The sequence below is a fragment of the Schistocerca americana genome, unplaced genomic scaffold, assembly GCF_021461395.2.
Source record: "Schistocerca americana isolate TAMUIC-IGC-003095 unplaced genomic scaffold, iqSchAmer2.1 HiC_scaffold_479, whole genome shotgun sequence".
NCBI classification, from domain to species: Eukaryota; Metazoa; Arthropoda; class Insecta; order Orthoptera; family Acrididae; genus Schistocerca; species Schistocerca americana.
The window spans coordinates 90,332-110,539 of NW_025726213.1; the positions used below are offsets into that span (position 1 = coordinate 90,332).

At 49.1% G+C, this 20,208-nt stretch overlaps 34 non-coding genes across 34 annotated transcripts; all 34 read right to left on the reverse strand.

Moving 5' to 3' along the window:
- Window positions 1-68: 68 nt before the first annotated feature.
- Window positions 69-141, reverse strand: Trnai-uau. Its single transcript has one exon. It is a non-coding gene; the product is annotated as a tRNA-Ile (tRNA).
- Window positions 142-681: 540 nt separating this feature from the next.
- On the reverse strand, window positions 682-754 carry Trnaf-gaa. The gene has a single exon. It is a non-coding gene; the product is annotated as a tRNA-Phe (tRNA).
- Window positions 755-1,334: 580 nt separating this feature from the next.
- Window positions 1,335-1,416, reverse strand: Trnas-uga. Its single transcript has one exon. It is a non-coding gene; the product is annotated as a tRNA-Ser (tRNA).
- Window positions 1,417-2,156: 740 nt separating this feature from the next.
- On the reverse strand, window positions 2,157-2,238 carry Trnas-cga. The gene has a single exon. It is a non-coding gene; the product is annotated as a tRNA-Ser (tRNA).
- Window positions 2,239-2,376: 138 nt separating this feature from the next.
- Window positions 2,377-2,449, reverse strand: Trnai-uau. The gene has a single exon. It is a non-coding gene; the product is annotated as a tRNA-Ile (tRNA).
- A 540-nt stretch (window positions 2,450-2,989) lies between these two features.
- Window positions 2,990-3,062, reverse strand: Trnaf-gaa. Its single transcript has one exon. It is a non-coding gene; the product is annotated as a tRNA-Phe (tRNA).
- Window positions 3,063-3,642: 580 nt separating this feature from the next.
- Window positions 3,643-3,724, reverse strand: Trnas-uga. The gene has a single exon. It is a non-coding gene; the product is annotated as a tRNA-Ser (tRNA).
- Window positions 3,725-4,464: 740 nt separating this feature from the next.
- Window positions 4,465-4,546, reverse strand: Trnas-cga. Its single transcript has one exon. It is a non-coding gene; the product is annotated as a tRNA-Ser (tRNA).
- A 138-nt stretch (window positions 4,547-4,684) lies between these two features.
- Window positions 4,685-4,757, reverse strand: Trnai-uau. Its single transcript has one exon. It is a non-coding gene; the product is annotated as a tRNA-Ile (tRNA).
- A 540-nt stretch (window positions 4,758-5,297) lies between these two features.
- Window positions 5,298-5,370, reverse strand: Trnaf-gaa. The gene has a single exon. It is a non-coding gene; the product is annotated as a tRNA-Phe (tRNA).
- A 1,139-nt stretch (window positions 5,371-6,509) lies between these two features.
- On the reverse strand, window positions 6,510-6,591 carry Trnas-cga. The gene has a single exon. It is a non-coding gene; the product is annotated as a tRNA-Ser (tRNA).
- A 138-nt stretch (window positions 6,592-6,729) lies between these two features.
- On the reverse strand, window positions 6,730-6,802 carry Trnai-uau. The gene has a single exon. It is a non-coding gene; the product is annotated as a tRNA-Ile (tRNA).
- Window positions 6,803-7,342: 540 nt separating this feature from the next.
- Window positions 7,343-7,415, reverse strand: Trnaf-gaa. Its single transcript has one exon. It is a non-coding gene; the product is annotated as a tRNA-Phe (tRNA).
- Window positions 7,416-7,995: 580 nt separating this feature from the next.
- Window positions 7,996-8,077, reverse strand: Trnas-uga. The gene has a single exon. It is a non-coding gene; the product is annotated as a tRNA-Ser (tRNA).
- Window positions 8,078-8,817: 740 nt separating this feature from the next.
- On the reverse strand, window positions 8,818-8,899 carry Trnas-cga. Its single transcript has one exon. It is a non-coding gene; the product is annotated as a tRNA-Ser (tRNA).
- A 138-nt stretch (window positions 8,900-9,037) lies between these two features.
- Trnai-uau lies at window positions 9,038-9,110 on the reverse strand. The gene has a single exon. It is a non-coding gene; the product is annotated as a tRNA-Ile (tRNA).
- Window positions 9,111-9,650: 540 nt separating this feature from the next.
- On the reverse strand, window positions 9,651-9,723 carry Trnaf-gaa. Its single transcript has one exon. It is a non-coding gene; the product is annotated as a tRNA-Phe (tRNA).
- Window positions 9,724-10,303: 580 nt separating this feature from the next.
- Trnas-uga lies at window positions 10,304-10,385 on the reverse strand. The gene has a single exon. It is a non-coding gene; the product is annotated as a tRNA-Ser (tRNA).
- Window positions 10,386-11,125: 740 nt separating this feature from the next.
- On the reverse strand, window positions 11,126-11,207 carry Trnas-cga. The gene has a single exon. It is a non-coding gene; the product is annotated as a tRNA-Ser (tRNA).
- A 138-nt stretch (window positions 11,208-11,345) lies between these two features.
- Trnai-uau lies at window positions 11,346-11,418 on the reverse strand. The gene has a single exon. It is a non-coding gene; the product is annotated as a tRNA-Ile (tRNA).
- Window positions 11,419-11,958: 540 nt separating this feature from the next.
- Trnaf-gaa lies at window positions 11,959-12,031 on the reverse strand. The gene has a single exon. It is a non-coding gene; the product is annotated as a tRNA-Phe (tRNA).
- Window positions 12,032-13,170: 1,139 nt separating this feature from the next.
- On the reverse strand, window positions 13,171-13,252 carry Trnas-cga. Its single transcript has one exon. It is a non-coding gene; the product is annotated as a tRNA-Ser (tRNA).
- A 138-nt stretch (window positions 13,253-13,390) lies between these two features.
- Window positions 13,391-13,463, reverse strand: Trnai-uau. The gene has a single exon. It is a non-coding gene; the product is annotated as a tRNA-Ile (tRNA).
- A 540-nt stretch (window positions 13,464-14,003) lies between these two features.
- On the reverse strand, window positions 14,004-14,076 carry Trnaf-gaa. Its single transcript has one exon. It is a non-coding gene; the product is annotated as a tRNA-Phe (tRNA).
- Window positions 14,077-14,656: 580 nt separating this feature from the next.
- Window positions 14,657-14,738, reverse strand: Trnas-uga. Its single transcript has one exon. It is a non-coding gene; the product is annotated as a tRNA-Ser (tRNA).
- A 740-nt stretch (window positions 14,739-15,478) lies between these two features.
- On the reverse strand, window positions 15,479-15,560 carry Trnas-cga. Its single transcript has one exon. It is a non-coding gene; the product is annotated as a tRNA-Ser (tRNA).
- A 138-nt stretch (window positions 15,561-15,698) lies between these two features.
- On the reverse strand, window positions 15,699-15,771 carry Trnai-uau. Its single transcript has one exon. It is a non-coding gene; the product is annotated as a tRNA-Ile (tRNA).
- Window positions 15,772-16,311: 540 nt separating this feature from the next.
- Window positions 16,312-16,384, reverse strand: Trnaf-gaa. Its single transcript has one exon. It is a non-coding gene; the product is annotated as a tRNA-Phe (tRNA).
- A 580-nt stretch (window positions 16,385-16,964) lies between these two features.
- Trnas-uga lies at window positions 16,965-17,046 on the reverse strand. Its single transcript has one exon. It is a non-coding gene; the product is annotated as a tRNA-Ser (tRNA).
- Window positions 17,047-17,786: 740 nt separating this feature from the next.
- Window positions 17,787-17,868, reverse strand: Trnas-cga. Its single transcript has one exon. It is a non-coding gene; the product is annotated as a tRNA-Ser (tRNA).
- A 138-nt stretch (window positions 17,869-18,006) lies between these two features.
- Window positions 18,007-18,079, reverse strand: Trnai-uau. Its single transcript has one exon. It is a non-coding gene; the product is annotated as a tRNA-Ile (tRNA).
- A 540-nt stretch (window positions 18,080-18,619) lies between these two features.
- On the reverse strand, window positions 18,620-18,692 carry Trnaf-gaa. Its single transcript has one exon. It is a non-coding gene; the product is annotated as a tRNA-Phe (tRNA).
- A 580-nt stretch (window positions 18,693-19,272) lies between these two features.
- Window positions 19,273-19,354, reverse strand: Trnas-uga. The gene has a single exon. It is a non-coding gene; the product is annotated as a tRNA-Ser (tRNA).
- A 740-nt stretch (window positions 19,355-20,094) lies between these two features.
- Trnas-cga lies at window positions 20,095-20,176 on the reverse strand. The gene has a single exon. It is a non-coding gene; the product is annotated as a tRNA-Ser (tRNA).
- Window positions 20,177-20,208: the final 32 nt, after the last annotated feature.

Here is a 20,208-nt window from a genome sequence, read left to right on the forward strand (position 1 = left end):
TAGCTGCATTATTTTCTGTAGCGTCTCCACCGCTACCAGACGAATCGCTACCAAAGTATTAAAATTTCCGCCTGGACAGGGACTTGAAACCTGGGCCCTTAGGTTATAAGCCTAATGCTCTACCGACTGAGCTATCTGGGCTCACACGAGGCTGCAAAACCTCCCACGACGCACAACTATACATTGACTCATGTCCTTTACTGTTGTGCAATCGCTGTATGGGGCCGTTAACAAATAAAACGTCGCCTAAATGCTGTCTACAAACTTATCGCGCTAAGCTCGTAACACACTATCGAAGACTGCTGGCACATGATGCAACAACAAATTGCACCAGTTGTTACGTCTCATACGTTGGAGCAGAGAATTTACGTGTTTTGTCGACACTCACTGGGCAATTGGAAAATTCACAAGCATTTCGAATGCAATGTCTCTCACGCTTTCGCTCATTTCACGGTTCCGTTGAAGACGTTCTTCACCACCTGATACAGAAAAAGGAATGCAGTCGGTAGGATATTTTTAATTCTTTTGCTTCTAGGGGAGTTAGTTGTCTAGTGAGTTCCTCTTATGGCATGCACTAGACAACCAGAACAGCTACAGGAGAGAGTCATTTTTGTTGTCAGCGGTAGTTGCATTATCACAAACGCAGAGTAATTCCATTGGCGTCGCATCAAAACGAATCCCTGCCGAAACCCGGGATCGAACCAGGGACCTTTAGATCTTCAGTCTAACGCTCTCCCAACTGAGCTATTTCGGCTGACGTTGAAGGTTGTCATTTGCATGTGTTCATTAAACTCTGCCTCGTTGCCAATTTCACAGTCACCTTCGTCTGATAAGACACAGGGGCGCTGAAAGGCGAGCAGCCGATGCAGTGAAGTTACACACACATTTCTTCTTCTTCCGTCATCGTAACAAGCAAACATGTCGACTCGATTCGTGTAATATTGACTTCGCTGACGCTAGAAAACCCGTGCTATATCGATGCCAGGGGCAACTCGTGTGCGGAGAACGAGACACAAGAAGGAGTGAGTCTCTCCACCGTATGAGTGGCAGTATCTAGCAGATACACACGGTAAAACATTCGACTTGCGTTAGCTCACACGTCATCGTCTGCAAGCTAAAGTGGACACATCTGCACTGCCCAGTGAGGCGACACTTGTACTAACACCTGGTGGACGCCTGTGAGACGCGGAGATGAGCTGCGGCTTCTGGGCGCGACTGTAGCGCTGCGCCCTGGATCAAATAGCACTGCACATTGCTGGTGACCCACGTGTTTAGTAGTGACGCAACTGCTAGGATGCAGCTGAACGTACGCCATTTGAGAGCGAGAAAATTTTCGCAGTAGGCAGGACTCGAACCTACGCTCCCAGAGGGAATCTGATTTCAAATCAGACGCCTTAACCACTCGGCCACGACTGCCGGTGGCGGAAGCGACTCCCGACAACTGAAACCGCCATCTTTAGAAGCAATCTGGTGGCAGAAAACGGCGTGGCCTCACTCTTTCCTGTACAGTTTCCATTAGCCGTTACGAAAGTGTATTAATTTTCGCCCAGACAGGGACTTGAACACAGGTGTATTAATTTTCGCCCAGACAGGGACTTGAACCCAGGACCCTTTGGTTGAAAACCTAACGCTCTACCGACTCAGCTATGCGGACCCACGCACGAGCATTTTCGTACAGCTGCGTGGTGTGCGAGTGATTCGCATGTCGTAATTACTGGCTTACGGCTCCAATGGCGACTTCACCGACTTCCCACTGACGCACCGCTGACGCTAGTTTTCTGTCGTCTTAAAACGATGGACATACCTCCAAGCAGCTGCGAGATCTTAAGAAAAGAAACGCTGCACCACTGCTTTTGCCGCACTCGAGTGATTGAAATTGCGATTCTTAAAAAGAAAATGAGATGTTCGCTGTGTCCATCACTTTCGAGCACATCTGTGTACTCACGATCTCAGCGACGGCTTTCTGCAGTCCCAGCGTCAGTGTCAGTGTGAGGTGAACCGATAGCCAGAGTAAGCAGCGGTCGTCGCGAAAACTCAGTATTCTTAAAACGGAAATTTTCGTCTTGTTGAGAATGGCGTCACTGGTTTGCACCCGCATTCGCCCACACATGTCACATGTGTGCGAAAATGTTTGCTCCTCTTTACGCAAAATCGCACGCAGCCGATAGGATTCGAACCTACGCTCCCAGAGGGAATCTGATTTCGAGTCAGACGCCTTAACCACTCGGCCACGACTGCCGTTAGCGCGGTGTTCTCCGGACACATGCAACTGCTACCGTTTAAAGCACTGTGGTGTCAGAAAACGGCGTAGCTGCATTATTTTCTGTAGCGTCTCCACCGCTACCAGACGAATCGCTACCAAAGTATTAAAATTTCCGCCTGGACAGGGACTTGAAACCTGGGCCCTTAGGTTATAAGCCTAATGCTCTACCGACTGAGCTATCTGGGCTCACACGAGGCTGCAAAACCTCCCACGACGCACAACTATACATTGACTCATGTCCTTTACTGTTGTGCAATCGCTGTATGGGGCCGTTAACAAATAAAACGTCGCCTAAATGCTGTCTACAAACTTATCGCGCTAAGCTCGTAACACACTATCGAAGACTGCTGGCACATGATGCAACAACAAATTGCACCAGTTGTTACGTCTCATACGTTGGAGCAGAGAATTTACGTGTTTTGTCGACACTCACTGGGCAATTGGAAAATTCACAAGCATTTCGAATGCAATGTCTCTCACGCTTTCGCTCATTTCACGGTTCCGTTGAAGACGTTCTTCACCACCTGATACAGAAAAAGGAATGCAGTCGGTAGGATATTTTTAATTCTTTTGCTTCTAGGGGAGTTAGTTGTCTAGTGAGTTCCTCTTATGGCATGCACTAGACAACCAGAACAGCTACAGGAGAGAGTCATTTTTGTTGTCAGCGGTAGTTGCATTATCACAAACGCAGAGTAATTCCATTGGCGTCGCATCAAAACGAATCCCTGCCGAAACCCGGGATCGAACCAGGGACCTTTAGATCTTCAGTCTAACGCTCTCCCAACTGAGCTATTTCGGCTGACGTTGAAGGTTGTCATTTGCATGTGTTCATTAAACTCTGCCTCGTTGCCAATTTCACAGTCACCTTCGTCTGATAAGACACAGGGGCGCTGAAAGGCGAGCAGCCGATGCAGTGAAGTTACACACACATTTCTTCTTCTTCCGTCATCGTAACAAGCAAACATGTCGACTCGATTCGTGTAATATTGACTTCGCTGACGCTAGAAAACCCGTGCTATATCGATGCCAGGGGCAACTCGTGTGCGGAGAACGAGACACAAGAAGGAGTGAGTCTCTCCACCGTATGAGTGGCAGTATCTAGCAGATACACACGGTAAAACATTCGACTTGCGTTAGCTCACACGTCATCGTCTGCAAGCTAAAGTGGACACATCTGCACTGCCCAGTGAGGCGACACTTGTACTAACACCTGGTGGACGCCTGTGAGACGCGGAGATGAGCTGCGGCTTCTGGGCGCGACTGTAGCGCTGCGCCCTGGATCAAATAGCACTGCACATTGCTGGTGACCCACGTGTTTAGTAGTGACGCAACTGCTAGGATGCAGCTGAACGTACGCCATTTGAGAGCGAGAAAATTTTCGCAGTAGGCAGGACTCGAACCTACGCTCCCAGAGGGAATCTGATTTCAAATCAGACGCCTTAACCACTCGGCCACGACTGCCGGTGGCGGAAGCGACTCCCGACAACTGAAACCGCCATCTTTAGAAGCAATCTGGTGGCAGAAAACGGCGTGGCCTCACTCTTTCCTGTACAGTTTCCATTAGCCGTTACGAAAGTGTATTAATTTTCGCCCAGACAGGGACTTGAACACAGGTGTATTAATTTTCGCCCAGACAGGGACTTGAACCCAGGACCCTTTGGTTGAAAACCTAACGCTCTACCGACTCAGCTATGCGGACCCACGCACGAGCATTTTCGTACAGCTGCGTGGTGTGCGAGTGATTCGCATGTCGTAATTACTGGCTTACGGCTCCAATGGCGACTTCACCGACTTCCCACTGACGCACCGCTGACGCTAGTTTTCTGTCGTCTTAAAACGATGGACATACCTCCAAGCAGCTGCGAGATCTTAAGAAAAGAAACGCTGCACCACTGCTTTTGCCGCACTCGAGTGATTGAAATTGCGATTCTTAAAAAGAAAATGAGATGTTCGCTGTGTCCATCACTTTCGAGCACATCTGTGTACTCACGATCTCAGCGACGGCTTTCTGCAGTCCCAGCGTCAGTGTCAGTGTGAGGTGAACCGATAGCCAGAGTAAGCAGCGGTCGTCGCGAAAACTCAGTATTCTTAAAACGGAAATTTTCGTCTTGTTGAGAATGGCGTCACTGGTTTGCACCCGCATTCGCCCACACATGTCACATGTGTGCGAAAATGTTTGCTCCTCTTTACGCAAAATCGCACGCAGCCGATAGGATTCGAACCTACGCTCCCAGAGGGAATCTGATTTCGAGTCAGACGCCTTAACCACTCGGCCACGACTGCCGTTAGCGCGGTGTTCTCCGGACACATGCAACTGCTACCGTTTAAAGCACTGTGGTGTCAGAAAACGGCGTAGCTGCATTATTTTCTGTAGCGTCTCCACCGCTACCAGACGAATCGCTACCAAAGTATTAAAATTTCCGCCTGGACAGGGACTTGAAACCTGGGCCCTTAGGTTATAAGCCTAATGCTCTACCGACTGAGCTATCTGGGCTCACACGAGGCTGCAAAACCTCCCACGACGCACAACTATACATTGACTCATGTCCTTTACTGTTGTGCAATCGCTGTATGGGGCCGTTAACAAATAAAACGTCGCCTAAATGCTGTCTACAAACTTATCGCGCTAAGCTCGTAACACACTATCGAAGACTGCTGGCACATGATGCAACAACAAATTGCACCAGTTGTTACGTCTCATACGTTGGAGCAGAGAATTTACGTGTTTTGTCGACACTCACTGGGCAATTGGAAAATTCACAAGCATTTCGAATGCAATGTCTCTCACGCTTTCGCTCATTTCACGGTTCCGTTGAAGACGTTCTTCACCACCTGATACAGAAAAAGGAATGCAGTCGGTAGGATATTTTTAATTCTTTTGCTTCTAGGGGAGTTAGTTGTCTAGTGAGTTCCTCTTATGGCATGCACTAGACAACCAGAACAGCTACAGGAGAGAGTCATTTTTGTTGTCAGCGGTAGTTGCATTATCACAAACGCAGAGTAATTCCATTGGCGTCGCATCAAAACGAATCCCTGCCGAAACCCGGGATCGAACCAGGGACCTTTAGATCTTCAGTCTAACGCTCTCCCAACTGAGCTATTTCGGCTGACGTTGAAGGTTGTCATTTGCATGTGTTCATTAAACTCTGCCTCGTTGCCAATTTCACAGTCACCTTCGTCTGATAAGACACAGGGGCGCTGAAAGGCGAGCAGCCGATGCAGTGAAGTTACACACACATTTCTTCTTCTTCCGTCATCGTAACAAGCAAACATGTCGACTCGATTCGTGTAATATTGACTTCGCTGACGCTAGAAAACCCGTGCTATATCGATGCCAGGGGCAACTCGTGTGCGGAGAACGAGACACAAGAAGGAGTGAGTCTCTCCACCGTATGAGTGGCAGTATCTAGCAGATACACACGGTAAAACATTCGACTTGCGTTAGCTCACACGTCATCGTCTGCAAGCTAAAGTGGACACATCTGCACTGCCCAGTGAGGCGACACTTGTACTAACACCTGGTGGACGCCTGTGAGACGCGGAGATGAGCTGCGGCTTCTGGGCGCGACTGTAGCGCTGCGCCCTGGATCAAATAGCACTGCACATTGCTGGTGACCCACGTGTTTAGTAGTGACGCAACTGCTAGGATGCAGCTGAACGTACGCCATTTGAGAGCGAGAAAATTTTCGCAGTAGGCAGGACTTTTTTTTTTTTTTTTTGCTCTACCGACTCAGCTATGCGGACCCACGCACGAGCATTTTCGTACAGCTGCGTGGTGTGCGAGTGATTCGCATGTCGTAATTACTGGCTTACGGCTCCAATGGCGACTTCACCGACTTCCCACTGACGCACCGCTGACGCTAGTTTTCTGTCGTCTTAAAACGATGGACATACCTCCAAGCAGCTGCGAGATCTTAAGAAAAGAAACGCTGCACCACTGCTTTTGCCGCACTCGAGTGATTGAAATTGCGATTCTTAAAAAGAAAATGAGATGTTCGCTGTGTCCATCACTTTCGAGCACATCTGTGTACTCACGATCTCAGCGACGGCTTTCTGCAGTCCCAGCGTCAGTGTCAGTGTGAGGTGAACCGATAGCCAGAGTAAGCAGCGGTCGTCGCGAAAACTCAGTATTCTTAAAACGGAAATTTTCGTCTTGTTGAGAATGGCGTCACTGGTTTGCACCCGCATTCGCCCACACATGTCACATGTGTGCGAAAATGTTTGCTCCTCTTTACGCAAAATCGCACGCAGCCGATAGGATTCGAACCTACGCTCCCAGAGGGAATCTGATTTCGAGTCAGACGCCTTAACCACTCGGCCACGACTGCCGTTAGCGCGGTGTTCTCCGGACACATGCAACTGCTACCGTTTAAAGCACTGTGGTGTCAGAAAACGGCGTAGCTGCATTATTTTCTGTAGCGTCTCCACCGCTACCAGACGAATCGCTACCAAAGTATTAAAATTTCCGCCTGGACAGGGACTTGAAACCTGGGCCCTTAGGTTATAAGCCTAATGCTCTACCGACTGAGCTATCTGGGCTCACACGAGGCTGCAAAACCTCCCACGACGCACAACTATACATTGACTCATGTCCTTTACTGTTGTGCAATCGCTGTATGGGGCCGTTAACAAATAAAACGTCGCCTAAATGCTGTCTACAAACTTATCGCGCTAAGCTCGTAACACACTATCGAAGACTGCTGGCACATGATGCAACAACAAATTGCACCAGTTGTTACGTCTCATACGTTGGAGCAGAGAATTTACGTGTTTTGTCGACACTCACTGGGCAATTGGAAAATTCACAAGCATTTCGAATGCAATGTCTCTCACGCTTTCGCTCATTTCACGGTTCCGTTGAAGACGTTCTTCACCACCTGATACAGAAAAAGGAATGCAGTCGGTAGGATATTTTTAATTCTTTTGCTTCTAGGGGAGTTAGTTGTCTAGTGAGTTCCTCTTATGGCATGCACTAGACAACCAGAACAGCTACAGGAGAGAGTCATTTTTGTTGTCAGCGGTAGTTGCATTATCACAAACGCAGAGTAATTCCATTGGCGTCGCATCAAAACGAATCCCTGCCGAAACCCGGGATCGAACCAGGGACCTTTAGATCTTCAGTCTAACGCTCTCCCAACTGAGCTATTTCGGCTGACGTTGAAGGTTGTCATTTGCATGTGTTCATTAAACTCTGCCTCGTTGCCAATTTCACAGTCACCTTCGTCTGATAAGACACAGGGGCGCTGAAAGGCGAGCAGCCGATGCAGTGAAGTTACACACACATTTCTTCTTCTTCCGTCATCGTAACAAGCAAACATGTCGACTCGATTCGTGTAATATTGACTTCGCTGACGCTAGAAAACCCGTGCTATATCGATGCCAGGGGCAACTCGTGTGCGGAGAACGAGACACAAGAAGGAGTGAGTCTCTCCACCGTATGAGTGGCAGTATCTAGCAGATACACACGGTAAAACATTCGACTTGCGTTAGCTCACACGTCATCGTCTGCAAGCTAAAGTGGACACATCTGCACTGCCCAGTGAGGCGACACTTGTACTAACACCTGGTGGACGCCTGTGAGACGCGGAGATGAGCTGCGGCTTCTGGGCGCGACTGTAGCGCTGCGCCCTGGATCAAATAGCACTGCACATTGCTGGTGACCCACGTGTTTAGTAGTGACGCAACTGCTAGGATGCAGCTGAACGTACGCCATTTGAGAGCGAGAAAATTTTCGCAGTAGGCAGGACTCGAACCTACGCTCCCAGAGGGAATCTGATTTCAAATCAGACGCCTTAACCACTCGGCCACGACTGCCGGTGGCGGAAGCGACTCCCGACAACTGAAACCGCCATCTTTAGAAGCAATCTGGTGGCAGAAAACGGCGTGGCCTCACTCTTTCCTGTACAGTTTCCATTAGCCGTTACGAAAGTGTATTAATTTTCGCCCAGACAGGGACTTGAACACAGGTGTATTAATTTTCGCCCAGACAGGGACTTGAACCCAGGACCCTTTGGTTGAAAACCTAACGCTCTACCGACTCAGCTATGCGGACCCACGCACGAGCATTTTCGTACAGCTGCGTGGTGTGCGAGTGATTCGCATGTCGTAATTACTGGCTTACGGCTCCAATGGCGACTTCACCGACTTCCCACTGACGCACCGCTGACGCTAGTTTTCTGTCGTCTTAAAACGATGGACATACCTCCAAGCAGCTGCGAGATCTTAAGAAAAGAAACGCTGCACCACTGCTTTTGCCGCACTCGAGTGATTGAAATTGCGATTCTTAAAAAGAAAATGAGATGTTCGCTGTGTCCATCACTTTCGAGCACATCTGTGTACTCACGATCTCAGCGACGGCTTTCTGCAGTCCCAGCGTCAGTGTCAGTGTGAGGTGAACCGATAGCCAGAGTAAGCAGCGGTCGTCGCGAAAACTCAGTATTCTTAAAACGGAAATTTTCGTCTTGTTGAGAATGGCGTCACTGGTTTGCACCCGCATTCGCCCACACATGTCACATGTGTGCGAAAATGTTTGCTCCTCTTTACGCAAAATCGCACGTAGCCGATAGGATTCGAACCTACGCTCCCAGAGGGAATCTGATTTCGAGTCAGACGCCTTAACCACTCGGCCACGACTGCCGTTAGCGCGGTGTTCTCCGGACACATGCAACTGCTACCGTTTAAAGCACTGTGGTGTCAGAAAACGGCGTAGCTGCATTATTTTCTGTAGCGTCTCCACCGCTACCAGACGAATCGCTACCAAAGTATTAAAATTTCCGCCTGGACAGGGACTTGAAACCTGGGCCCTTAGGTTATAAGCCTAATGCTCTACCGACTGAGCTATCTGGGCTCACACGAGGCTGCAAAACCTCCCACGACGCACAACTATACATTGACTCATGTCCTTTACTGTTGTGCAATCGCTGTATGGGGCCGTTAACAAATAAAACGTCGCCTAAATGCTGTCTACAAACTTATCGCGCTAAGCTCGTAACACACTATCGAAGACTGCTGGCACATGATGCAACAACAAATTGCACCAGTTGTTACGTCTCATACGTTGGAGCAGAGAATTTACGTGTTTTGTCGACACTCACTGGGCAATTGGAAAATTCACAAGCATTTCGAATGCAATGTCTCTCACGCTTTCGCTCATTTCACGGTTCCGTTGAAGACGTTCTTCACCACCTGATACAGAAAAAGGAATGCAGTCGGTAGGATATTTTTAATTCTTTTGCTTCTAGGGGAGTTAGTTGTCTAGTGAGTTCCTCTTATGGCATGCACTAGACAACCAGAACAGCTACAGGAGAGAGTCATTTTTGTTGTCAGCGGTAGTTGCATTATCACAAACGCAGAGTAATTCCATTGGCGTCGCATCAAAACGAATCCCTGCCGAAACCCGGGATCGAACCAGGGACCTTTAGATCTTCAGTCTAACGCTCTCCCAACTGAGCTATTTCGGCTGACGTTGAAGGTTGTCATTTGCATGTGTTCATTAAACTCTGCCTCGTTGCCAATTTCACAGTCACCTTCGTCTGATAAGACACAGGGGCGCTGAAAGGCGAGCAGCCGATGCAGTGAAGTTACACACACATTTCTTCTTCTTCCGTCATCGTAACAAGCAAACATGTCGACTCGATTCGTGTAATATTGACTTCGCTGACGCTAGAAAACCCGTGCTATATCGATGCCAGGGGCAACTCGTGTGCGGAGAACGAGACACAAGAAGGAGTGAGTCTCTCCACCGTATGAGTGGCAGTATCTAGCAGATACACACGGTAAAACATTCGACTTGCGTTAGCTCACACGTCATCGTCTGCAAGCTAAAGTGGACACATCTGCACTGCCCAGTGAGGCGACACTTGTACTAACACCTGGTGGACGCCTGTGAGACGCGGAGATGAGCTGCGGCTTCTGGGCGCGACTGTAGCGCTGCGCCCTGGATCAAATAGCACTGCACATTGCTGGTGACCCACGTGTTTAGTAGTGACGCAACTGCTAGGATGCAGCTGAACGTACGCCATTTGAGAGCGAGAAAATTTTCGCAGTAGGCAGGACTCGAACCTACGCTCCCAGAGGGAATCTGATTTCAAATCAGACGCCTTAACCACTCGGCCACGACTGCCGGTGGCGGAAGCGACTCCCGACAACTGAAACCGCCATCTTTAGAAGCAATCTGGTGGCAGAAAACGGCGTGGCCTCACTCTTTCCTGTACAGTTTCCATTAGCCGTTACGAAAGTGTATTAATTTTCGCCCAGACAGGGACTTGAACACAGGTGTATTAATTTTCGCCCAGACAGGGACTTGAACCCAGGACCCTTTGGTTGAAAACCTAACGCTCTACCGACTCAGCTATGCGGACCCACGCACGAGCATTTTCGTACAGCTGCGTGGTGTGCGAGTGATTCGCATGTCGTAATTACTGGCTTACGGCTCCAATGGCGACTTCACCGACTTCCCACTGACGCACCGCTGACGCTAGTTTTCTGTCGTCTTAAAACGATGGACATACCTCCAAGCAGCTGCGAGATCTTAAGAAAAGAAACGCTGCACCACTGCTTTTGCCGCACTCGAGTGATTGAAATTGCGATTCTTAAAAAGAAAATGAGATGTTCGCTGTGTCCATCACTTTCGAGCACATCTGTGTACTCACGATCTCAGCGACGGCTTTCTGCAGTCCCAGCGTCAGTGTCAGTGTGAGGTGAACCGATAGCCAGAGTAAGCAGCGGTCGTCGCGAAAACTCAGTATTCTTAAAACGGAAATTTTCGTCTTGTTGAGAATGGCGTCACTGGTTTGCACCCGCATTCGCCCACACATGTCACATGTGTGCGAAAATGTTTGCTCCTCTTTACGCAAAATCGCACGCAGCCGATAGGATTCGAACCTACGCTCCCAGAGGGAATCTGATTTCGAGTCAGACGCCTTAACCACTCGGCCACGACTGCCGTTAGCGCGGTGTTCTCCGGACACATGCAACTGCTACCGTTTAAAGCACTGTGGTGTCAGAAAACGGCGTAGCTGCATTATTTTCTGTAGCGTCTCCACCGCTACCAGACGAATCGCTACCAAAGTATTAAAATTTCCGCCTGGACAGGGACTTGAAACCTGGGCCCTTAGGTTATAAGCCTAATGCTCTACCGACTGAGCTATCTGGGCTCACACGAGGCTGCAAAACCTCCCACGACGCACAACTATACATTGACTCATGTCCTTTACTGTTGTGCAATCGCTGTATGGGGCCGTTAACAAATAAAACGTCGCCTAAATGCTGTCTACAAACTTATCGCGCTAAGCTCGTAACACACTATCGAAGACTGCTGGCACATGATGCAACAACAAATTGCACCAGTTGTTACGTCTCATACGTTGGAGCAGAGAATTTACGTGTTTTGTCGACACTCACTGGGCAATTGGAAAATTCACAAGCATTTCGAATGCAATGTCTCTCACGCTTTCGCTCATTTCACGGTTCCGTTGAAGACGTTCTTCACCACCTGATACAGAAAAAGGAATGCAGTCGGTAGGATATTTTTAATTCTTTTGCTTCTAGGGGAGTTAGTTGTCTAGTGAGTTCCTCTTATGGCATGCACTAGACAACCAGAACAGCTACAGGAGAGAGTCATTTTTGTTGTCAGCGGTAGTTGCATTATCACAAACGCAGAGTAATTCCATTGGCGTCGCATCAAAACGAATCCCTGCCGAAACCCGGGATCGAACCAGGGACCTTTAGATCTTCAGTCTAACGCTCTCCCAACTGAGCTATTTCGGCTGACGTTGAAGGTTGTCATTTGCATGTGTTCATTAAACTCTGCCTCGTTGCCAATTTCACAGTCACCTTCGTCTGATAAGACACAGGGGCGCTGAAAGGCGAGCAGCCGATGCAGTGAAGTTACACACACATTTCTTCTTCTTCCGTCATCGTAACAAGCAAACATGTCGACTCGATTCGTGTAATATTGACTTCGCTGACGCTAGAAAACCCGTGCTATATCGATGCCAGGGGCAACTCGTGTGCGGAGAACGAGACACAAGAAGGAGTGAGTCTCTCCACCGTATGAGTGGCAGTATCTAGCAGATACACACGGTAAAACATTCGACTTGCGTTAGCTCACACGTCATCGTCTGCAAGCTAAAGTGGACACATCTGCACTGCCCAGTGAGGCGACACTTGTACTAACACCTGGTGGACGCCTGTGAGACGCGGAGATGAGCTGCGGCTTCTGGGCGCGACTGTAGCGCTGCGCCCTGGATCAAATAGCACTGCACATTGCTGGTGACCCACGTGTTTAGTAGTGACGCAACTGCTAGGATGCAGCTGAACGTACGCCATTTGAGAGCGAGAAAATTTTCGCAGTAGGCAGGACTTTTTTTTTTTTTTTTTGCTCTACCGACTCAGCTATGCGGACCCACGCACGAGCATTTTCGTACAGCTGCGTGGTGTGCGAGTGATTCGCATGTCGTAATTACTGGCTTACGGCTCCAATGGCGACTTCACCGACTTCCCACTGACGCACCGCTGACGCTAGTTTTCTGTCGTCTTAAAACGATGGACATACCTCCAAGCAGCTGCGAGATCTTAAGAAAAGAAACGCTGCACCACTGCTTTTGCCGCACTCGAGTGATTGAAATTGCGATTCTTAAAAAGAAAATGAGATGTTCGCTGTGTCCATCACTTTCGAGCACATCTGTGTACTCACGATCTCAGCGACGGCTTTCTGCAGTCCCAGCGTCAGTGTCAGTGTGAGGTGAACCGATAGCCAGAGTAAGCAGCGGTCGTCGCGAAAACTCAGTATTCTTAAAACGGAAATTTTCGTCTTGTTGAGAATGGCGTCACTGGTTTGCACCCGCATTCGCCCACACATGTCACATGTGTGCGAAAATGTTTGCTCCTCTTTACGCAAAATCGCACGCAGCCGATAGGATTCGAACCTACGCTCCCAGAGGGAATCTGATTTCGAGTCAGACGCCTTAACCACTCGGCCACGACTGCCGTTAGCGCGGTGTTCTCCGGACACATGCAACTGCTACCGTTTAAAGCACTGTGGTGTCAGAAAACGGCGTAGCTGCATTATTTTCTGTAGCGTCTCCACCGCTACCAGACGAATCGCTACCAAAGTATTAAAATTTCCGCCTGGACAGGGACTTGAAACCTGGGCCCTTAGGTTATAAGCCTAATGCTCTACCGACTGAGCTATCTGGGCTCACACGAGGCTGCAAAACCTCCCACGACGCACAACTATACATTGACTCATGTCCTTTACTGTTGTGCAATCGCTGTATGGGGCCGTTAACAAATAAAACGTCGCCTAAATGCTGTCTACAAACTTATCGCGCTAAGCTCGTAACACACTATCGAAGACTGCTGGCACATGATGCAACAACAAATTGCACCAGTTGTTACGTCTCATACGTTGGAGCAGAGAATTTACGTGTTTTGTCGACACTCACTGGGCAATTGGAAAATTCACAAGCATTTCGAATGCAATGTCTCTCACGCTTTCGCTCATTTCACGGTTCCGTTGAAGACGTTCTTCACCACCTGATACAGAAAAAGGAATGCAGTCGGTAGGATATTTTTAATTCTTTTGCTTCTAGGGGAGTTAGTTGTCTAGTGAGTTCCTCTTATGGCATGCACTAGACAACCAGAACAGCTACAGGAGAGAGTCATTTTTGTTGTCAGCGGTAGTTGCATTATCACAAACGCAGAGTAATTCCATTGGCGTCGCATCAAAACGAATCCCTGCCGAAACCCGGGATCGAACCAGGGACCTTTAGATCTTCAGTCTAACGCTCTCCCAACTGAGCTATTTCGGCTGACGTTGAAGGTTGTCATTTGCATGTGTTCATTAAACTCTGCCTCGTTGCCAATTTCACAGTCACCTTCGTCTGATAAGACACAGGGGCGCTGAAAGGCGAGCAGCCGATGCAGTGAAGTTACACACACATTTCTTCTTCTTCCGTCATCGTAACAAGCAAACATGTCGACTCGATTCGTGTAATATTGACTTCGCTGACGCTAGAAAACCCGTGCTATATCGATGCCAGGGGCAACTCGTGTGCGGAGAACGAGACACAAGAAGGAGTGAGTCTCTCCACCGTATGAGTGGCAGTATCTAGCAGATACACACGGTAAAACATTCGACTTGCGTTAGCTCACACGTCATCGTCTGCAAGCTAAAGTGGACACATCTGCACTGCCCAGTGAGGCGACACTTGTACTAACACCTGGTGGACGCCTGTGAGACGCGGAGATGAGCTGCGGCTTCTGGGCGCGACTGTAGCGCTGCGCCCTGGATCAAATAGCACTGCACATTGCTGGTGACCCACGTGTTTAGTAGTGACGCAACTGCTAGGATGCAGCTGAACGTACGCCATTTGAGAGCGAGAAAATTTTCGCAGTAGGCAGGACTCGAACCTACGCTCCCAGAGGGAATCTGATTTCAAATCAGACGCCTTAACCACTCGGCCACGACTGCCGGTGGCGGAAGCGACTCCCGACAACTGAAACCGCCATCTTTAGAAGCAATCTGGTGGCAGAAAACGGCGTGGCCTCACTCTTTCCTGTACAGTTTCCATTAGCCGTTACGAAAGTGTATTAATTTTCGCCCAGACAGGGACTTGAACACAGGTGTATTAATTTTCGCCCAGACAGGGACTTGAACCCAGGACCCTTTGGTTGAAAACCTAACGCTCTACCGACTCAGCTATGCGGACCCACGCACGAGCATTTTCGTACAGCTGCGTGGTGTGCGAGTGATTCGCATGTCGTAATTACTGGCTTACGGCTCCAATGGCGACTTCACCGACTTCCCACTGACGCACCGCTGACGCTAGTTTTCTGTCGTCTTAAAACGATGGACATACCTCCAAGCAGCTGCGAGATCTTAAGAAAAGAAACGCTGCACCACTGCTTTTGCCGCACTCGAGTGATTGAAATTGCGATTCTTAAAAAGAAAATGAGATGTTCGCTGTGTCCATCACTTTCGAGCACATCTGTGTACTCACGATCTCAGCGACGGCTTTCTGCAGTCCCAGCGTCAGTGTCAGTGTGAGGTGAACCGATAGCCAGAGTAAGCAGCGGTCGTCGCGAAAACTCAGTATTCTTAAAACGGAAATTTTCGTCTTGTTGAGAATGGCGTCACTGGTTTGCACCCGCATTCGCCCACACATGTCACATGTGTGCGAAAATGTTTGCTCCTCTTTACGCAAAATCGCACGCAGCCGATAGGATTCGAACCTACGCTCCCAGAGGGAATCTGATTTCGAGTCAGACGCCTTAACCACTCGGCCACGACTGCCGTTAGCGCGGTGTTCTCCGGACACATGCAACTGCTACCGTTTAAAGCACTGTGGTGTCAGAAAACGGCGTAGCTGCATTATTTTCTGTAGCGTCTCCACCGCTACCAGACGAATCGCTACCAAAGTATTAAAATTTCCGCCTGGACAGGGACTTGAAACCTGGGCCCTTAGGTTATAAGCCTAATGCTCTACCGACTGAGCTATCTGGGCTCACACGAGGCTGCAAAACCTCCCACGACGCACAACTATACATTGACTCATGTCCTTTACTGTTGTGCAATCGCTGTATGGGGCCGTTAACAAATAAAACGTCGCCTAAATGCTGTCTACAAACTTATCGCGCTAAGCTCGTAACACACTATCGAAGACTGCTGGCACATGATGCAACAACAAATTGCACCAGTTGTTACGTCTCATACGTTGGAGCAGAGAATTTACGTGTTTTGTCGACACTCACTGGGCAATTGGAAAATTCACAAGCATTTCGAATGCAATGTCTCTCACGCTTTCGCTCATTTCACGGTTCCGTTGAAGACGTTCTTCACCACCTGATACAGAAAAAGGAATGCAGTCGGTAGGATATTTTTAATTCTTTTGCTTCTAGGGGAGTTAGTTGTCTAGTGAGTTCCTCTTATGGCATGCACTAGACAACCAGAACAGCTACAGGAGAGAGTCATTTTTGTTGTCAGCGGTAGTTGCATTATCACAAACGCAGAGTAATTCCATTGGCGTCGCATCAAAACGAATCCCTGCCGAAACCCGGGATCGAACCAGGGACCTTTAGATCTTCAGTCTAACGCTCTCCCAACTGAGCTATTTCGGCTGACGTTGAAGGTTGTCATTTGCATGTGTTCATTAAACTCTGCCTCGTTGCCAATTTCACAGTCACCTTCGTCTGATAAGACACAGGGGCGCTGAAAGGCGAGCAGCCGATGCAGTGAAGTTACACACACATTTCTTCTTCTTCCGTCATCGTAACAAGCAAACATGTCGACTCGATTCGTGTAATATTGACTTCGCTGACGCTAGAAAACCCGTGCTATATCGATGCCAGGGGCAACTCGTGTGCGGAGAACGAGACACAAGAAGGAGTGAGTCTCTCCACCGTATGAGTGGCAGTATCTAGCAGATACACACGGTAAAACATTCGACTTGCGTTAGCTCACACGTCATCGTCTGCAAGCTAAAGTGGACACATCTGCACTGCCCAGTGAGGCGACACTTGTACTAACACCTGGTGGACGCCTGTGAGACGCGGAGATGAGCTGCGGCTTCTGGGCGCGACTGTAGCGCTGCGCCCTGGATCAAATAGCACTGCACATTGCTGGTGACCCACGTGTTTAGTAGTGACGCAACTGCTAGGATGCAGCTGAACGTACGCCATTTGAGAGCGAGAAAATTTTCGCAGTAGGCAGGACTCGAACCTACGCTCCCAGAGGGAATCTGATTTCAAATCAGACGCCTTAACCACTCGGCCACGACTGCCGGTGGCGGAAGCGACTCCCGACAACTGAAACCGCCATCTTTAGAAGCAATCTGGTGGCAGAAAACGGCGTGGCCTCACTCTTTCCTGTACAGTTTCCATTAGCCGTTACGAAAGTGTATTAATTTTCGCCCAGACAGGGACTTGAACACAGGTGTATTAATTTTCGCCCAGACAGGGACTTGAACCCAGGACCCTTTGGTTGAAAACCTAACGCTCTACCGACTCAGCTATGCGGACCCACGCACGAGCATTTTCGTACAGCTGCGTGGTGTGCGAGTGATTCGCATGTCGTAATTACTGGCTTACGGCTCCAATGGCGACTTCACCGACTTCCCACTGACGCACCGCTGACGCTAGTTTTCTGTCGTCTTAAAACGATGGACATACCTCCAAGCAGCTGCGAGATCTTAAGAAAAGAAACGCTGCACCACTGCTTTTGCCGCACTCGAGTGATTGAAATTGCGATTCTTAAAAAGAAAATGAGATGTTCGCTGTGTCCATCACTTTCGAGCACATCTGTGTACTCACGATCTCAGCGACGGCTTTCTGCAGTCCCAGCGTCAGTGTCAGTGTGAGGTGAACCGATAGCCAGAGTAAGCAGCGGTCGTCGCGAAAACTCAGTATTCTTAAAACGGAAATTTTCGTCTTGTTGAGAATGGCGTCACTGGTTTGCACCCGCATTCGCCCACACATGTCACATGTGTGCGAAAATGTTTGCTCCTCTTTACGCAAAATCGCACGCAGCCGATAGGATTCGAACCTACGCTCCCAGAGGGAATCTGATTTCGAGTCAGACGCCTTAACCACTCGGCCACGACTGCCGTTAGCGCGGTGTTCTCCGGACACATGCAACTGCTACCGTTTAAAGCACTGTGGTGTCAGAAAACGGCGTAGCTGCATTATTTTCTGTAGCGTCTCCACCGCTACCAGACGAATCGCTACCAAAGTATTAAAATTTCCGCCTGGACAGGGACTTGAAACCTGGGCCCTTAGGTTATAAGCCTAATGCTCTACCGACTGAGCTATCTGGGCTCACACGAGGCTGCAAAACCTCCCACGACGCACAACTATACATTGACTCATGTCCTTTACTGTTGTGCAATCGCTGTATGGGGCCGTTAACAAATAAAACGTCGCCTAAATGCTGTCTACAAACTTATCGCGCTAAGCTCGTAACACACTATCGAAGACTGCTGGCACATGATGCAACAACAAATTGCACCAGTTGTTACGTCTCATACGTTGGAGCAGAGAATTTACGTGTTTTGTCGACACTCACTGGGCAATTGGAAAATTCACAAGCATTTCGAATGCAATGTCTCTCACGCTTTCGCTCATTTCACGGTTCCGTTGAAGACGTTCTTCACCACCTGATACAGAAAAAGGAATGCAGTCGGTAGGATATTTTTAATTCTTTTGCTTCTAGGGGAGTTAGTTGTCTAGTGAGTTCCTCTTATGGCATGCACTAGACAACCAGAACAGCTACAGGAGAGAGTCATTTTTGTTGTCAGCGGTAGTTGCATTATCACAAACGCAGAGTAATTCCATTGGCGTCGCATCAAAACGAATCCCTGCCGAAACCCGGGATCGAACCAGGGACCTTTAGATCTTCAGTCTAACGCTCTCCCAACTGAGCTATTTCGGCTGACGTTGAAGGTTGTCATTTGCATGTGTTCATTAAACTCTGCCTCGTTGCCAATTTCACAGTCACCTTCGTCTGATAAGACACAGGGGCGCTGAAAGGCGAGCAGCCGATGCAGTGAAGTTACACACACATTTCTTCTTCTTCCGTCATCGTAACAAGCAAACATGTCGACTCGATTCGTGTAATATTGACTTCGCTGACGCTAGAAAACCCGTGCTATATCGATGCCAGGGGCAACTCGTGTGCGGAGAACGAGACACAAGAAGGAGTGAGTCTCTCCACCGTATGAGTGGCAGTATCTAGCAGATACACACGGTAAAACATTCGACTTGCGTTAGCTCACACGTCATCGTCTGCAAGCTAAAGTGGACACATCTGCACTGCCCAGTGAGGCGACACTTGTACTAACACCTGGTGGACGCCTGTGAGACGCGGAGATGAGCTGCGGCTTCTGGGCGCGACTGTAGCGCTGCGCCCTGGATCAAATAGCACTGCACATTGCTGGTGACCCACGTGTTTAGTAGTGACGCAACTGCTAGGATGCAGCTGAACGTACGCCATTTGAGAGCGAGAAAATTTTCGCAGTAGGCAGGACTCGAACCTACGCTCCCAGAGGGAATCTGATTTCAAATCAGACGCCTTAACCACTCGGCCACGACTGCCGGTGGCGGAAGCGACTCCCGACAACTGAAACCGCCATCTTTAGAAGCAATCTGGTGGCAGAAAACGGCGTGGCCTCACTCTTTCCTGTACAGTTTCCATTAGCCGTTACGAAAGTGTATTAATTTTCGCCCAGACAGGGACTTGAACACAGGTGTATTAATTTTCGCCCAGACAGGGACTTGAACCCAGGACCCTTTGGTTGAAAACCTAACGCTCTACCGACTCAGCTATGCGGACCCACGCACGAGCATTTTCGTACAGCTGCGTGGTGTGCGAGTGATTCGCATGTCGTAATTACTGGCTTACGGCTCCAATGGCGACTTCACCGACTTCCCACTGACGCACCGCTGACGCTAGTTTTCTGTCGTCTTAAAACGATGGACATACCTCCAAGCAGCTGCGAGATCTTAAGAAAAGAAACGCTGCACCACTGCTTTTGCCGCACTCGAGTGATTGAAATTGCGATTCTTAAAAAGAAAATGAGATGTTCGCTGTGTCCATCACTTTCGAGCACATCTGTGTACTCACGATCTCAGCGACGGCTTTCTGCAGTCCCAGCGTCAGTGTCAGTGTGAGGTGAACCGATAGCCAGAGTAAGCAGCGGTCGTCGCGAAAACTCAGTATTCTTAAAACGGAAATTTTCGTCTTGTTGAGAATGGCGTCACTGGTTTGCACCCGCATTCGCCCACACATGTCACATGTGTGCGAAAATGTTTGCTCCTCTTTACGCAAAATCGCACGCAGCCGATAGGATTCGAACCTACGCTCCCAGAGGGAATCTGATTTCGAGTCAGACGCCTTAACCACTCGGCCACGACTGCCGTTAGCGCGGTGTTCTCCGGACACATGCAAC